At 50.4% G+C, this 17,164-nt stretch overlaps 1 pseudogene; it reads right to left on the bottom strand.

Moving 5' to 3' along the window:
* Positions 1-2,594: 2,594 nt before the first annotated feature.
* Positions 2,595-16,789, bottom strand: LOC128978507 (feather keratin Cos1-2-like; annotated as a pseudogene).
* Positions 16,790-17,164: the final 375 nt, after the last annotated feature.

The following is a 17,164-nucleotide window of genomic DNA, read 5'->3' on the forward strand; positions in this document are numbered from 1 at the left end:
CTGTGTCCAGGTCTGGAGCCCTCTATACAGGAAGGACATGGATCTCTGATGAAGAGGGTCCAGAGCTGGGCCAGAAAAATGATCAGGGGGTTGCCTTGCAAGACCATTGCCTTTATCTTGACACAAACACTGGGGTATCTGTCAATCATCTGGGGGACTGGGACCACATGCTGAGTGATTTGTTGGGCCTCCCTTTTGGCTTTTCACCATGGCTATGCAAAGAATGCCTTCCTGGAGAAGGTAGATGCATCCTGAAGGAAGTCATGACCTCATGGAGAACTGGAATAGGTTTTGGCAAGAACTGTGGTCCTGTGGAGAGGAGCCTACAGGGGAGCACATTTTCTGTTAGGACCTGTGATCCTATGGGGGACCAACCCTGCAGTAGTCTGTTCTTGAAAGACTGCACCCTGTGGAAAGGATCTAAGCTCTCCTTCCCCCTCGTCTTCTCTCCCCTAAAGAGGGAAACAAGGTCACTCTAAGTGGAGGTCAGCAGCACTGCAGATAGCATCAAGGGCAGCAGAGAATCTGCATTTCTTGGTGGTGGGGCACCAGATGTTCACAACTGCCCAGTGGTTGCTTCCAGTACTGTCAGTCTTAGGTGGGTTTGTGGAATTGTTATATAGTCAGTTTTCCAGGCCTTTCTATTCAACCATAGTTCTCCACATCACAGAGGCATTAACTGCTTGGCTTGCCTGATGGCAGCACATGTTTCACATTTCCATGTGATAATGAATGACAGTGCCCATGGTAATGTTCACCCTTGATAAGGAGTCCACATGTAAGTCGCATCTCTTCCTTGATGGCCTGAGAAGCCACCAAGCCAGAAACAATTCATCCTCATTTTGACATTCCAAACCTACCTGATACTCTTCAATCTCAGCAGCTATGAATACACAGGCACCTACATGATGTACTTTCATAAACAGGCTCTCTACCCAAGCAGTAATAGAACAGCCCAGTTGGTTTTACACATACTTTGACAGCTGCTCTGTCTTCATTGCTGTAACCAGCCCACAGGGTACTTCCAATATTGAGGAGTCCACGAACTGACTGCATCCTCCTTTTCCTGCAACAGTATCTCCAACTTGTTTAGGGGACTCCACAGAGCATCCTTCTACCTTGCATTTCTGACAATGCAACAGGACCCATCATCAAACAGGGCACAGTGATTCTCATTTCCTGGACATTTTTTATACAGTGGGACCTCTTCAGAAGTGTAATCTATGGCTGGGTTGATGCAGGCCGTGTGGCATTGAGGGGCAGCTCAAGGATGCTGCTGACCAAAGAATCAGGCCCTTTCTCTGTGGAGCTGGGGTTATCCATGGTCACAGAGTACCTATGTGGACCAGAGCTGGGTTGTGGCACTTGTGTGTCTGTAGAGTTCCTGGGCTTGAAGAAAGCTGCTGTGTGCTTGAGGGAGACAAAGCAGAGAGCAGTGTTGTACGTTTGGGCACCAGGCAGCATCCTGGGGCTGCCTCCATCCAAGGGGTTGTTGGTTTCACGGGAACAGGAGACTCCGGTGAGTGGCCTGCTGGAGCTGACACCAATATGAACTTGGGAACACCATGACCCTACACAGGTAGTCAACAGGGGGCCCTGCCAAATGCTGTGCTGGAAGAGTGTCAGGGCTGCAGAGTGAACCTGTCCCTGCTGTGAGTGACTATGCATCTTGGTCATACACCCTAGATTTGAGTGATGAAGGTGGGAACAGGTGGAGCAGGCACTGTGGGCCATCCACAAGACTATTTACCCTTTCCCAATTCCTGCCATCAATTGGCAACACCATTTTCTGAGCCTCCTTACTCAGCACAACTCCAGGCAAAGCAAGAGGAGCACTCTTCCCCAAGAGCATGTGGAACTGTTGACCTCTCCAGGGAATCACACATACTCATTGGTCCTCTCTTGAGGACAGCAGTTGCCAGGATTCTTGTTCACATGTATTTCAGTATCAAACAGTCATGAAAAGGCAAAGATTGATGGCCATTGGCTGTGGAGTGACTAGGGATGTCTTCCCCAGCTTCAAGAGGGAGTGTCTGAAAGAGCACTCTGTGCAGTGTGTCCCAACCACCAATGCCTCTAACAGTGATGAGGGGTTCCACTGTTCCCCCACTGATTTTTCCTCCTAAGCAATGGATTTGTCCCTCAGCAGTCAGCATGAAGATGGAAAGACCACCCCTGTGACACAGGGAGGATTGCAGCATTATTTTAATGAGTCTGAAGAGGGAAATGAGGTCACTCCAAGTGGAGGAGCAGAAGCAGCCAAGAATCTGTTTCCCTTTTCCACTTCCCAAAGGGAGAAAAGCTGGAGTGTCCTTCCAGACTGGTTGTTGGGGTCATCACAGTAGTTTTAAAGGGAGCATAAGACAAGGAAGGAAAGAGAGAGCAAGGCTGAGTGGAAGACAGGGAAGGTGAACACTTGACATATTTTCAGAGAGCCCAAAATACCACCTTTCAGGCTGCCCCTGCAGGACAAGCCAGAGATGAGCAGCTGCTCTTGAAACAATGGCCTTCTGTCCAGCATCACGTTCTGAGTGCCTGGGGGTGCTTCTCTGAGGCCATTGCCAGCAGCTCTAGCAGGGGCAGCAGAGTCTGCATCAGTAGTGGTTGGTGATGCAGGAGAGGTCAAAGCCCCCGGAGTTGATGGGCACTCCATCACAGCTGAGGATGCTGCCAACAGCAGCAGAAGTGGAGGAGCCCATGGCGGTGTTCTGCGGGAAGGAGCTGAGGATGGGTCCAGGCAGGGTCACCACCACAGCAGGAGGCTCAATGGCCACAGTGGAGCTCTGGCACTGTCTGACACAGGGCTCATTGCAGCTGTTGGCCAGTGGGGTTGGGCCACAGGGCTGGCAGGGCAGGCACTGGGTGTAGCAGGACATGTCTGTAGCATGGAGGTGCACCTGGGAGAGAGGGCAGGGAGGAAGCAAAGCATCAGTGTGGGTAAGGAGCAGCCTGGTTACCCTGTCATGAGACAGCCAAGACCATCTTGGTTTCAGTAAAGCATTCAACACTGTCTCCCACACCATCCTTGCAGCTTAAGTGAGACAGTGTGGTCTGAAGGATCAGGGAGTGAGGTGGATGGGAACTGTTTGAAGGGAAGAAGCCAGAGCATTGTGGTCAATGGGACAGAGTCTAGTTGGAGACCTGTGTCTAGTGAAGTATCTCAGGGGTCAGTACTGGGACCACAGCTGTGCAATATATTCATCAACAACCTGGATGAGGGCACAGAAGGCACTGTCAGCAAGTTTGCTGATGGCACCAAACTGGGCGGAGTGGCTGACACAGGAGGGTTGTGCTGCCATTCACTGAGACTTAGGCTGAGAGTCGGGCAGGAAGAAATTGAATGAAATTCAGCAAGGGCAAGAGTAGAATCCTGCACCTGGGAAGGAGCAACCCCATGGAGCAGTGCAGGTTAGGGACTGACCTGTTGGAGAGCAGTGAAGGGGAAAATGACTTGGAGGTCCTAGTGAAAGGAAGGTTGACCGGGAGCCAGCAATGTGCTCTGGCAGCCAAGAAGGCCAGTGCCATTCTGGCACTGCCAGATTTATAATCTGTGTTGGTTTGAGACCAGACAGATCCTCTCTTGCCCTGAAAGGGACAAAAGAATGACACTAGCACAAATGGATTGGAGAGTGATGGAAAGTTTAAATGGAAAAGCAATCGGTGAAACTACAGAAGACTACAAAGCATGGTGCAAAGAACATCCCAAAGCGTACAGAGCCCCTCACATAATATCCAAAGGCTTCCCAATACTTTCCTTCTCCCACCTGAGGGTATACCCAAAACCCCCAGGGCTCTTTCTTCCCCCCCCTCCCACTGTTAGGCAAATCTCAGGCTTGCCAGGTCTGAGACTGCCCCCCACTCCTTTCTCCTCCTGGCATTAGGCCTAGACAGGCCTAAGAGGCCTTGAGATACTCCCCTACTGCTACCCGATAAGAGAGAGAATCTCCCATGGGAGCAGAGAGGGAAGAAAGAGGAAGAGAAGGACTTTGCAGATGGCTTTATAGGGTGCAGGATTTATGGGTAGAAATACGCTGTTTCCTCTGTCCACCTTATTGGGTGGACGCTCGGGATACCTGAGGTGTAGCTTATGTGGCAGTAGCAGGGGGCACCCAGCCTAAACTGCCACAGGTGAATTAGAAGGGCTGTGGTGAGTAGGTCAAGAGTGGTTCCCCTCCCCCTCTACTCTGCCCTGGTGAGGCTGCAGCTGGAATGTTGTGTCCAGCTCTGGGCCCCTCAGTTCAGGAAATTCCTCAGGGAACTGCTTGAGAAAATGCAGCTTAGAGCCACAAAAATGATTAGGGGAGTGGAAGATCTTCCTCATGAGGAGAGACTGAGGGAGCTGGGCTGGGGCTCTATAGCTTGGAGAGGAGGAGCCTGAGAGGTGACCTCATTAATGCTTATGTGCCCAGAGGATGGAACCAGCTCAATGATGCCCAGTGACAGGACAAGGGGCAATGGTGAGAGTTGAGGCAGAGGAAGTTCCATGGAAATATGAGGAAGAATTGTTTTTCCTGTGAGGGTGACAGAACACTGAAACAGGCTGCTCAAGGGGGTTGTGGAGTCTCCTTCTCTGGAGACATTCAAAACCTGCCTGAATGTGTTCCTGTGTGATCTGCTCTAGGTGATCCTGCTCTGGCAGGGGGGTTGGACTGGATGAGCTTTCAAGGTCCCTTCCAAATGCTAACATTCTGTGATTCTGTAATTCTGTGATCACTGGCTGGGAATATGGAGACTGCCAGAAGCCACATGATCTCCAATTCCTAAATCAAGGCAAGCTATTTCATGGAGCAGCTTAATATTGGAAGCTGACTCCTAGTGCATAAACCAAAAGCCCCACTCTAAGCTGAGTTTCTACTTGTTTCTGTTTCTCGTGGTAAGGCAGTCCAAGGCCCAAAATATGAGAAAGGCAACAGCAGCTGAGACAAAGAGACATCTCACTTTTGATGAGAAGGAAAAAGGGCTTCAGACTCACCTGGTTCCCAAGGAGAAGGAAGCAGGAGAAGTGGATGAGAGAGCAGGAGCTGGGCTGCCTTTTATACCTGCCCTTCATTGCTGCAGGACCAGAGGCAGCTTGGCAGAGGTAACAATTTTTGCTGAGGCTCATCTTGAATGCAAAGCATCACAGCTAAGGACATGGCTGTGCTTTCATTTCCTGCACTGATGCCTTTTCATCTCCAGGTCTGTGTCAGGCCCATGTCCTAGTGAAGGCCTCTTGTAATCAATGGGATAAAAGGCCCCAGGATTTATTGAAGGTATGTTGCTTTGTGGGCAGAATATTCAAAGGAAGTGCTGGAGGCCTGCAGAGCAGACAACTGATGTCAGTCTGGGTCACTCTTTTGGAGCTGTTTGAAATGCTGTTATCAGGAAGAAGCCCCAGCAATCCTCAGTGGGCACCATAGGCTCCTGTGCATGAGGACTTGTCATGTCCTTGTCTCTGCCTCCCTCCTCAGCTCACCCTATTGATCGCTTGTTGTGGCCTCCCCAGGTCTGTGAATTGTGCTTCTTTATTTTGTACCAATCCCACCTAACACTGCCCTCAGGAAAAAATTCTGGCCAGTTTTGAGTGGTCTCCTCTTGCTGCAGTCTGTGAGCACACAAAGAATGCCATCAGCATGCCCAGAGCCTTGTCCTTCCCAAGAATGCTCTGGTCCTGCTGTGGATGTCCCTTGATGTCCTCAGCAGTGTATGCCATTGATGGTTCTCCTGCTTGTGTTGTTCTCCTGTGAGGCTTTGTGAACAGTTTTGCTCCTGAGCACCACACAGTTTCATAGGGTCAGAAGGAGTCCAAGGGCAGTCTAACAGTGGTGGCACCATCCTGATGAAGATGTGTCCAAAGAAGAGGTCCAGAACTGCATCTGCTGACTCTCGAACATTCCTTTTTCTGCCTCTGCAGACCTCATATTCTGATGATGGTAATTTCAGACTCCAATATCAGTGGTTCCACTCCAGTCTGGATCCTTTGTTGGGATAAATCAGCCCAAGGAGGGGAAATCCCTTTCTTGCCTTGCATTTGTGAACTGCTTGAGCCTTCATCCTGCAATAGCAGCCTAGTCAGACACATGGAGCAGCCTTTGCCAGCTAACGGGAAGTGAGGAAGAGAGAAGGAGAACGAGCCCAGTGTGAAAGAGGCTGGAGTGATGGAGCCAGGAGCCAGGCACAGCTGCAATTCTTTTCTAGCTTCTCAGGTCATGGTACCTTTCACCTCCTTGATGGATCTTGGACCATGCTGGAGTCAGAGCTGGGAACGCCTGGGTTGGCTGCTGGACACTGACTGAAGGTGAGTCAGCAGTGTGCCCTTGTGGTAAGGCAGAATGGCTGCATCCTCAGATGTCTTGACAAAGATGTCAGCAGCATGGGACCTTCTCCTCTGTTTGCTTCTCATGGGACCACGCCTTGGCTCCTGTGCTCCTCAGTGTGTAGGAAATATGGGATCAAGTCCAACTGAAGGGGACTGAGGACATGACAGAGTGAGAGAGCCTGAGGGAACAGGGCCTTAGGAGAAGAAGGCTCAAGGGAAACATTATGGATGTCTGTGTACTCTGAGGATGTGGAAAAGGTGGATCCAAGTTCTTCTCAAAGCAACAGTGGGAGAATGAGAGGCAAAAGTCATAATTTGTAACCTGGAAAATTCTATTTACATATCAAAAATTTAATTTATTTTACATTTTGTTTTGACCCTGAAAATTCTCCAGCACTGGAACACAGCGTTCAGAGATACTGTGTGATTGCTGGTCTTGAAAATGGCCCTCTTACAGACCTGATCAACCTGACTTACTGAGACCTGCTCTGAGCAGGGACTTGCAATGGCTGATCTACAGAGGTTCTGTCAACCTCAATTATGCCATGGGAAGGGTAAAAAGAGTTTGACTGGTTTGTTTCTTCAAGTTCAGAGTTAAGGAGAGGACAAGTGCAGATCCAATTGTTTTGAGGAATCTTACAATGGAAGGGTTACAGTGAACAGGGAAGGTTGCTTAATTTTGCCTTAGTGTTGAAGCAGCGTATTTATGAGACAGGATGGGCAGTGTGTCAGGGAACATCATTTATTGGTTCCTAAGAGAGCTGATTTATAGTGGAAGAAAGTCTACAGTGCCTGGAAGGGCTGAGAGAGGCACTTGGTGTCTGTAGACTTTGGAGTTCTTGACACTTCTGTTTGTGAGAGCTGCAGTCTTGGAGTGCTGACAGGAGCATAAGGTTAGACACTCTGGCCAGAGGCCAACCAATTAAGGGGCTAGAGCTTGGAAAGAGAGAAGGCACAAGAAACAAGCAAAGAGAGACTCCCAAGATGTGCACAGGACAATGTGTCAGAGAGGTTGGTCTCCAGGTACAGGCCTCTCCCCCTTTTATCCCTCCCCTGGGAGCAGCAGAAGCTGTTGGCTGCAGGAGCAACATGTGTCACTGCTGGAGGAGACCACAGCACAGGCACTGCAGGTGTGCTGAGAAGCAGCATTTTCTCCTCCCCAGTGCAGTTGCTGTGGCCCTGGCAGAGTCATTTCCAGAAGCTCTGCTCTCCTGGGGCTCTGCCTGGGACGTGTGGGCTTTGGAGTCTCTCTCACACACGCAGCAGAATCGGTCTCAGCATGCGCCTCGGCTATCTCATCCTGGCTGCCTTCCTCAGGCACCCACTGGGTAAGCACTGCCTTGCACTGCAAGCGTGGTTCCTCTTCTGCCTAGGGCACCCTCATCCCCTCAGCAGATCTCTGCAGGAGCTGCTCTGCGATTATGGGTCAGGGTTGGGAACCATCAGCTCACACAAGTGGCTTTGCAGCTGCTTGCTCCAGGTGCTGGTCCTGATGGAACAGGAGACCTCAGATGCAGAAGAAACAGCTCCACTCCTGATCATCTCAGCCCTCTTGCCTTCCTTTCCTCTTGCCAGCTGTCCACCTCTCTCCGGCCCTCTCTGCTGCTCTCTCTGGGCCCAGTGTTTCACAGCCATGGCACTGCAGAAGTTCTTTTCTCTCTGGGCACTGCACAATTTCTGACCTTGCAGCCCAAACACAGAGGGCTTTGGAAAGCTGAGTCAGGGACATGAAAGCTCTCTGAGGCTGTTTCAGTCTGTTTCCTGGCTGGCACATGCATGCAGCATGCCCTGGCTCTTCATTCCTCCTGCATCTCCACAAGACCAGGGATTCCTTATGCCTTGCTTCCATATCTTTGGAGTTACCCCAGAGAACAGGGAATGAGGAAAAGGATAAAACATCTTCCATAAATTCCAGTGATCCCTAGATCAGATGATGCCCAGCACACAGGACACAAGGTCCAGTCACTACAGGAAGCAGAAGAGACAAGATGGAAGAGCTGGGTGAAAGCTCTGCTCTCTCTGAGGATACTACTGGTATATTGGTGGATGAGAAGCTCAGTATGAGCTGCCAGTGTACACTTGCAGCCCAGAAATCCAAATGTATCCTGGGCTGCATTTTTCAGTGTGAGGGCAGCCGCGGGTCAGCCTTGGTAACCACTGGCTGAGCTTTGCTTTAACTCGAGTTGCTTTGGGGGTTTCCTGGGTCTGCTTTGGGGCTTTCTGAGGGCGGAAGGACCCCAAAGGGGCAAGCAGGACCTGGGGGGGCTGTCCTTCAGTGCGCCTGCTCGGGAAGTGCCGTAGCTGGGGGGTGTTGCCCAGGAACCGCATGGAATTTAAGTACCAATTAGCATGAGACTGCCATTGCAGCGTGAGGGCAGCCGCGGGAAAGCTCGTCTGCTCATGGGAACACTCGTCTGCTCACGGGAACGCGGCGAGCAGAGCCCAAGGGATTAAAAAAAAAAAAAAAAAGGCCTGTTTCCCTGAAAGAATTGAGCCATGGTTATGACTCGGGCTTAGGCTGTCTGTAAAACTGTGGGTACCCAAACAGAGCATGCAAGTGTTCAGGCAAGCAGCTGCAATGAGTGTTGGAGCCTGGCACGAGAGGTCGAGGGTGCCTGCATTAGGTGTGAGCAGATCAGTGATCTGCTTAACCTAGTGGCTGAGCTGAAGGAAGAAGTAGAAAAGACTAAGGACCATAATGGAATGTGAAAGGGAGTTAGGTATGTGGTACCAGGCTCTGCAGACCCCCTTAGCAGAGGGAAGTGACACAAGAAATAACAGGGAATGGATACAGGTGCCTGTCAGAAGAGGTAAGGTAAACCTCTTCCAGCCTCCCTCACCTCCTCAGGTGCCCTTGCACAACAGATATGGGGCACTAGAGGTTGAGGGTGAGGTGATCCTGGAAGCAAAAACAACACCATCTGTGGGGGTCAACTAAAGCAAATCAGTCCCCGCCTCGCATCAGAACTTGTACAGAAAAGAAAAAGAGGAGGGTAATTGAGATTGGTGATTCCCTTCTGAAAGGAGCAGAGGGCCCCATATGTCGGCTGGGCCCTTCCCACAGGGTAGTCTGCTGCCTCCCTGGAGCCCGGGTCAGGGATGCTACCAGAAGGCTGCCCAATGTAGTACAGCCCTCTGATTACTATCCCTTGCTGGTTATGCAGGTGGTCAATACCAGAAGTCTTAAATTAATCAAAAGGGACTTCAAGGCACTGGGAAAAGTAGTAGAGGGATCAGGAGCACAGGTAATTTTTTCATCTATACCCTTAGTTGCAGGCATGAATGCTGAAAGGAACAGGAAAACATTCCTGATTAATAAGTGGCTAAGAGGCTGGTGTCACCAACAAAATTTTGGATTCTTTGATCTTGGGGAATTCTATATGGTCCCAGGTCTGCTAGCAACAGGTGGGGTACACCTGTCACAGAGGGGGAGAAAGATCTTGGCACACAAGCTGGCAGGGCTTGTACAAAGGGCTTTAAACTAGGCTTGAAGGGGGAGGGGAGTGAGCACAACAGTACTAGAGATGAAGCAAAGGAGGATGAGGGTGGTAAGCCACACACAGGGGCAAAACCAGCAGCCCAGCTGAAGTGTATGTACACTAATGCACACAGTATGGGTAACAAACAAGAGGAGCTGGAATTCTTGGTACAGGAGAAAAACTATGATGTTGCCATCACAGAAATGTGGTGGGATGACTCTCACAACTGGAGTTATGATCCAGGGCTACAGACTCTTCAGGAGAGACAGGAGAGGGAGAAGTGGTGGAGGAGTGGCCCTGTATATTAGGGAAACTCTGGACATCATGGAGGTTGAGACTAAGGATGATCAGGTTGAGTCCCTATGGGTAAGAATTAGGGGGAAGGCCAACAAGTCTGACATCCTGGTTGGAGTCTGTTATAGACCACCTAATCAGGAAGAAGAGGTTGATTTAATTTTCTTCAAGCAGCTGGAGGCTGCCTCAAGATCTTTTGCCCTTGTTCTTGTGGGTGACTTTAACCTGCCAGACATCTGCCTGGAATTGCACACTGCAGAGAAGAGGCAGTCTAGAAGGTTCCTGGAGTGTATGGAGGATAGCTTCTTATCCCAGCTGTTACATGAGCCTACCAGGGGTTCAGCCCTGCTCGATTTGCTGTTTACAACTAGAGAAGGGCTGGTGGGAGATGTGGTGGTGGGAGGCTGCCTGGGGTCCAGGGACCACAAAATAATTGAGTTTTCAATATATGGTGAAACCAGGAGGGGCAGCACCAAAACCTCTACTCTGGACTTCTGAAGGGCAGACTTTGGCTTATTCAAGGAACTAACTTGGAAAGGTCCTAGGGAAACAGCCCTTAAAAACAAAGGGGTCCAGGAGGGCTGTACCTACTCAAAGAAAGAACTCTTGAAGGCACAGGCACAGGCTGTGCCCATGTGCCTGAAGAGGAGCCAACGAGGGCTCCTGGATGGAAGAGGAGCCTGAATGGGAAAGGAGCTTCTAAAGGAAGGGAAAAAAGAGGGGGTATCACCTTTGGAAAAAAGGGGAAGTATCCCAGGAAGAGTTTAAGGACATTGCTAAATCTTGTAGGAAAAAAATTAGAGTGGCAAAAGCCCATTTACAACTTAGACTGGCCACTGCTGGGAAGGAGAATAAAAAATATTTCTACAGATATATTAATGGTAAAAGAAGAGGCAAGGACAACCTCCACTCCTTATTGGATGTGGAGGGGAATATAGTAACAAAAGATGAGGAGAAGGCAGAAGTACTTAACACCTTCTTTGCCTCAGTATTCAATAGTGGGACAGGTTGTCTGCTGGACAACTGGCCTCCTGAACTGGCAGATGGAGTCGGGGACCACTACAGTCCCCCTGTAATCCAGGAGGAAGCAGCAAGGGACCTGCTGACCCACTTGGATCCTCACAAGTCCATGGGACCAGATGGGATCCATCCTAGGGTGCTGAGAGAGCTGGCAGAGGAGCTGGCCAAGCCCTGGCCATCATTTATCAGCAGTCCTGGCTCACTGGAGAGGTCCCTGATGGATGGAAGCTGGCCAAGGTGATGCCCATCCACAGGAAGGGCCAGTAGGAGGAACCAGGGAATTCCAGACCTGTCAGCCTGACCTCAGTGCCAGGCAAGGTTGTGGAACAGGTCATCTGGAGTGAAATCACCTGCAGGATGGCGAAGAGATCAGGCCCAGTGTGTCAGTGTGAGCTGAAATTCCCCCCACACCAAGAATAACCAGGCTAGCTCAGTCTGGAAGCAAATGCAAGCTGTATTTACAAGCAGATCTACAATCTATGATGAAATGCAATGAATATGTACAAATATACAAAATTCACAACATTTACAAATATATACAATCAACAGAAAAGTACAACCAAGTTCCCTTTGCTTCCCCCCAAAGGGGACCTTTCCCAAGGGGCCTCTCTCCCAGGGGCCTCCCCCCCAGACCTCCCTGGCAGAAAGCAGAGTTAGCTAAAGCAGAAAAGCTGTTAACTTAGCTCACCAAGGTCAGTGTGTTATCTTCAGCCAGAAGAGAAGAAGAAAACAGCAACCAGACAGCCCAGCAAGTTGCCCTGACTGCAGACTGCCCACTTTGTTTTGAGTAGTAGTTCTTAAACATTTCTACATATCCAATGGAAGTGTTTAGAAGAATCATTATTTTGCTTTCTTACACCCGATAGTGACTTATTTACACTCTTTCACATTCTCTGCTTGAACTTTGCAAAGAAAAATTAAAGAGACAGTTTCAAACCATCACACTCAGCCAGCATGGATTCAGGAGGGGCAGGTCCTGCCTGACCAACCTGATCTGCTTTTATAATCAGGTTACCGGTCTGGTGAATGCAGGGCAGGCTGTGGATGAGGTCTGCCTGGACATCAGCAAAGCCTTTGACACTGTCTGCCACAAGAAGCTCCTGGCAAAGCTGGCAGCTTGTGGTTTAGACAGATTTACTCTGAAATGGGTCAAGAACTGGCTGGAGGGCCAGGCCCAGAGAGTGGTGGTGAATGGTGCCACATCCAGCTGGCAGCCAGTCACTAGTGGTGTTCCCCAGGGATCAATGGTGGGCCCCATCCTGTTGAATATCTTTATTGATGATCTGGATGAGGGGATTGAGTCCATCATCAGTAAGTTTTCAGATGACACCAAGTTAGGAGCAGGAGTGGATCTGTTGGAGGGTAGGAGAGCACTGCAGAGGGACCTGGACAGCCTCAATGGGTTGAGATTTAACAATGCTAAGTGCAAGGTTCTACACCTTGGCCACAACAACCCCAAGCAGTGCTACAGGCTGGGGACAGAGTGGCTGGAGAGCAACGAGGCAGAGAGGGACTTGGGGGTGCTGGTTGACAGCAGCTGAATATGAGCCAGCAGTGTGCCCAGGTGGCCAAGAGAGCCAATGGCATCCTGGCCTGGATCAGCAATAGTGTAGCCAGCAGGATGAGGGAGGTTATTCTTCCCCTGTACTCCGCTCTGGTCAGGCCACACCTTGAGTCCTGTGTCCAGTTCTGGGCTCCTCAATTCAAGAGAGATGTTGAGGTACTAGAACATGTCCAGAGAAGGGCAATGAAGCTGATGAGGGGCCTGGAACACAAACCCTGTGAGGAGAGGCTGAGGGAGATGGGGGTGTTTAGCCTGGAGAAGAGGAGGCTCAGCGGTGACCTTATTGCTGTCTACAGCTACCTGAGGGGAGGTTGTAGGCAGGTGGGGGTTGGGCTCTTCTCCCAGGCAACCAGCAGCAGAACAAGAGGGGACAGTCTCAAGTTGTGCCAGGGGAGGTCTAGGCTGGGTGTTAGGAGGAAGTTCTTCACAGAGAGAGAGATTTGCTTTTGGGATGTGCTGCCCAGGGAGCTGGTGGAGTCACCATCACTGGAGATGTTCAAGAGGAGACTGGATGAGGCACTTAGTGCCATGGTCTGGTTGATTGCTTAGGGCTGGGTGATCAGTTGGACTGGATGATCTTGGAGGTCTCTTCCAACCTGGTTGATTCTATGATTCATTTGGAGGCACTCTTCTAGCAAGAAGATACGGTCAGAGGTGGAAGGGGAACATCTCATGTCTTCTGCTGCTGAAGGAGAGAGCAGCAGATAACTTGATTCAGAGGCAGGTATGGACTGAAGGAGCAGTGAGCATTTCTGAAGAGCAGGGTGACCTGGGGGTGAAGAGAGACAAGAAGCTTTAGAAAAAAGGGTTCCAGGACAAAGAGAATTTCAGAGGCAAGGGAAAGTGAGCTGGAATGTGGGACAGTGACCAGAAGGACTCTGTGCTCCAGACCCCATCAGAAATTACCATCCAGGCAGGACACAGTGCAGCTCTGCACTGCAAATTCTCCACCAGCTCTTCAGCTTCCTACATCTTCTGGTACCAGCAGCTCCCAACCAAGTCCCCTCAGATGCTCCTGTGGGTGGAGAAATGGAAGTCATAGGTGGATTCAGGGAGGTTCTCCTCAGAACTGTCTGTGGAGACCTCCCAGGTGCTTCTGTGTGTGCAGGATGCTGAGCTCCAGAACAGCACTGCCTATTTCTGTGCACTGAGCCCACTCTGGTGCCCACAGCTTGCAGCAGCACACAGAAAGCGGGGTGTGAGGGTGTGGGTGTGGTGTGTGTGCTCTGTGGGGCGGTTCCCTCCCTTGCCACTGGTGGTGTGAAGCTCTGAGCTCAGCCTGGCTAACAGTGGCACCTGGGGGCTGGGGTAAGCCCTAGCCTCTGCCTCCCCAGACTGTGCTGCTGTGAAGCACATGCAGGCAGCATTTTTACAGCTGCATGGAGATCCAGAGCCTTTGATGGTGAAAAGAGTCCAAGAAACATCACTTGGAGGCTACACCATAGACAAGCCAAACCAGGCTTGTAAATACCCTCTGCCTGAGATTCCTGGCACACCTGAGTGAGAAGTCAGGGCAAGGCACCCATCAGCTTGTCTTCTTGCTCCCTCCCAATGCCTCCACTGGAGAAGGAAGCTTGTGGTTAGGAGGCACAACTGCTCTTAAACTTTTGCCACGCAGCCATAGGAGCCCAAGAAGGGAAGAGTCCTTCCTTGCCCTGCATCTGGGTGTCAGCAAGTGAAAAAGCCCTATCAGCCAGATGCTGGGCAAGATTCTTTGTTCAGACAGCTCCTGAATGCATTCACTTCCACACAGTGGTCCCACTCTTAGGTGCCTCTTCTCCTTCTCAGGAAAATCACCAGTGCTCAGCTAGCAGGAACTCCTGTGTCCATGCTGGTTTCTCTGTCCCACAGCTGGTGACCACATCACAATGATCTTGTTTCATTCCCATGGGCAACAGGAATGGTTCTGGGGACCTATTCTCAGGCAATCCCAGCCCAGCACTGTGTGTGAAAGCTTAGCTGGAAGGTGCTGGCTTTAGAGATGGGCTCCACACTGTGAACTGGAGTCTGTCGCTCCAGTGAAGCATCATCCAATTCACCTGAGAAACCTCAGAGTATTTGTCCCAGTGCTAATCCAGGATGCCCTGCCTATCCCCAGCGACATGGCTCTGCCCTGCCACTCCTCAGTGGAGGGTTCATACTCCCCAAATTATCTCAGAAGGCTCTCAGCAGTGTTGTTGGGAACTGATGGCAGCTCTTGGTGTCCTGAGCTCCACTGTCTCTTAGAGTCCCTTGGACTTTTCAGGTCCTCCTTTGGTTGCTCTCCAAAGGGCTGCAGAGAGCTTCAGCATGCCACAGACACAATTCTTTCCCCAAAGCACAGACCAAAAAGCAGGATGGCTGCCTGAGGATAGATCCAGGCTCAGGCTTTTTCTCTAGTCTGGGCTGTCCCAGGAATTTTCCCTAATGCCACTGAGAAAGAGAGCACAGATGACAAGGGTGGGTATCAGCCTGTTCTTGGGCACTGGTGCCTTGGTTTGGCTTCAACTCTAAGAACCAGATGCCCAGGACAGCTGGAGAGTACACAGGAGAATGGCCTCCAGAAGCACCACTGCTTCCAGCAGAGACAAGCAGATGTTCCTTTGCGGTCAGGCATCTCACTCCCAGAGCTCTGCACTCAGCTGAAATAAATGCCAGCCTGTTTATAAAGCTGGATCTGCCCTCTTGCTGCCCCCTCCTTAGGAAGTGGCCTCATAGACCCTTCCCTGTCAGTGTGCAGGAGGAGGAGCTTTGAGAACTTGGTTCATTTGTTCTGCAATGAAAATCGTGGGAAGGGGCAATCAAAGGCCCTTTGGCAGTGCTAATGTCCTCCAAGGAGTGTCACCAGAGGCTCCTCCCAGCCAGCCCTTGCCAGCTCTTCACTCTAGGGACCTGGGCAATCACACTCAGCTGCTTCCACAACAAAGGCCCAGATGGGTGGAACCATGGAGAATTAAATCATGATGTGGGGTTTAGGTGTGGAAATGCCCTGACACAGGGAGCAGGAAGCAGAGTGATTTGCATTGCTTCAATTAGAAATTCCAAGTACCATCAGGTACTGGAGAGAGGAAAGAATACACTGAGAGCTCTTATGACCATTTGGATATACACAACTTCATGGGATTACTTGGGATGCATCCAAGAGTGCTCAGTGAGCTGACTGGACAGTGTGTACTCAGTCCCTGAAAGGAAGCTTAGTGCAAATACTCTCAGGAGCCATTCCTAAACCCACGGATGGTGTGTCGGTGTGAGCTGAAATTCCCCCCCCCACCACCGACAATAACCAGGCTAGCCCAGTCTGGAAGCAAATGAAAAGCTGTATTTACAAGCAGAGTCTAAAATCTACAATGAAATGCAATGAATATATACAAATATACAAAATTCACAACATTCACAAATATATACAATCAACAGAAAAAGCACAATTGATCTCCCTTTGCTTCCCCCCAAGGGGACCCTCCCAAAGGGGCCTCTCTCTCCCAGGAGCTTCCCCCCCAGACCCCCCTGGACAGAGAAGCAGAGTTTGTTAAGCAGAAAGTTGTTAACTTAGCTGCCAAGGTCAGTACGTGTTATCTTCAGCCAGAAGAGAAGAAGAAACAGCAGCCAGACAGCCCAGCAACTGCCCCCACTGCCCAACGCAGAATGTGCCGAATGCCTACTTTGTTTTGGGTAATAGTTCTTAAACATTTCTATCTATCCAATGGAAGTGTTTAGAACAATCGTTATTTTGCTTTCTTACACCCAATAGTGACTTATTTACATTCTTTCACTTTCTCTGTTCTGAACTTTGCAAGGAAAAATTAAAAAGACAGTTTCAAACCACCACAGATGGCCAAAGGAGATTTGGAGCACCTCTCATGAGCTCACTGAGGGCAAATCATGACTGAGAAACCTCATTGCTTTCGGTCAGGAGGTGACTGGCACTGGCTGGGCTGTACCTTGACTTGAGAAAGACCTTTGCCACCCTCCTGAGGGCATAGCCATGCACAGCTGCACACACACCAAGGTGTGGACACTCGGGGCCCTGCACACTCAGAGATCTGTTCTGCCAAGGGATTTTTGTTGCACCCCTGAGGAAAATGCAACACTTGCTTTTGCTGAGGTGTGAAAAACAGCCCAGAAAATGGTCAGTGTGTTGTGCAGACTTACCACCATAGTGGCTCTACAAGGAGCCTACAGTTAGGAGTTCAGGAGCTAATTCCTAATGGTCACTGGCACCAGCATTAATCCTGTGAGCACTGGCATGAAGCACCTCATCCTGGCATCAGATATATCCCCCTACACCAGCTCTGCTACCAAAAGGTGCCCACTGAGCACTCCCACTCCAGGATGGCTACAAGGCTGTGCTGCAGCTGTTTCTTATCTTCTCACCAAGGGAAACTGAGTTCCCTTACAGAACTCCTTCTCTCTGCCATTTCTGCTGCCAAGACCTTTAACCTGTTCTGCACTTGGGCCATCTTACCCTCCATGTCTCTCTGATCATCCCTCTGATCAGAGAACAACACTACTAAGCAGGTACCCTCTGAACTT

The sequence above is a fragment of the Indicator indicator genome, chromosome 37 (assembly GCF_027791375.1).
Source record: "Indicator indicator isolate 239-I01 chromosome 37, UM_Iind_1.1, whole genome shotgun sequence".
NCBI classification, from domain to species: domain Eukaryota; kingdom Metazoa; phylum Chordata; class Aves; order Piciformes; family Indicatoridae; genus Indicator; species Indicator indicator.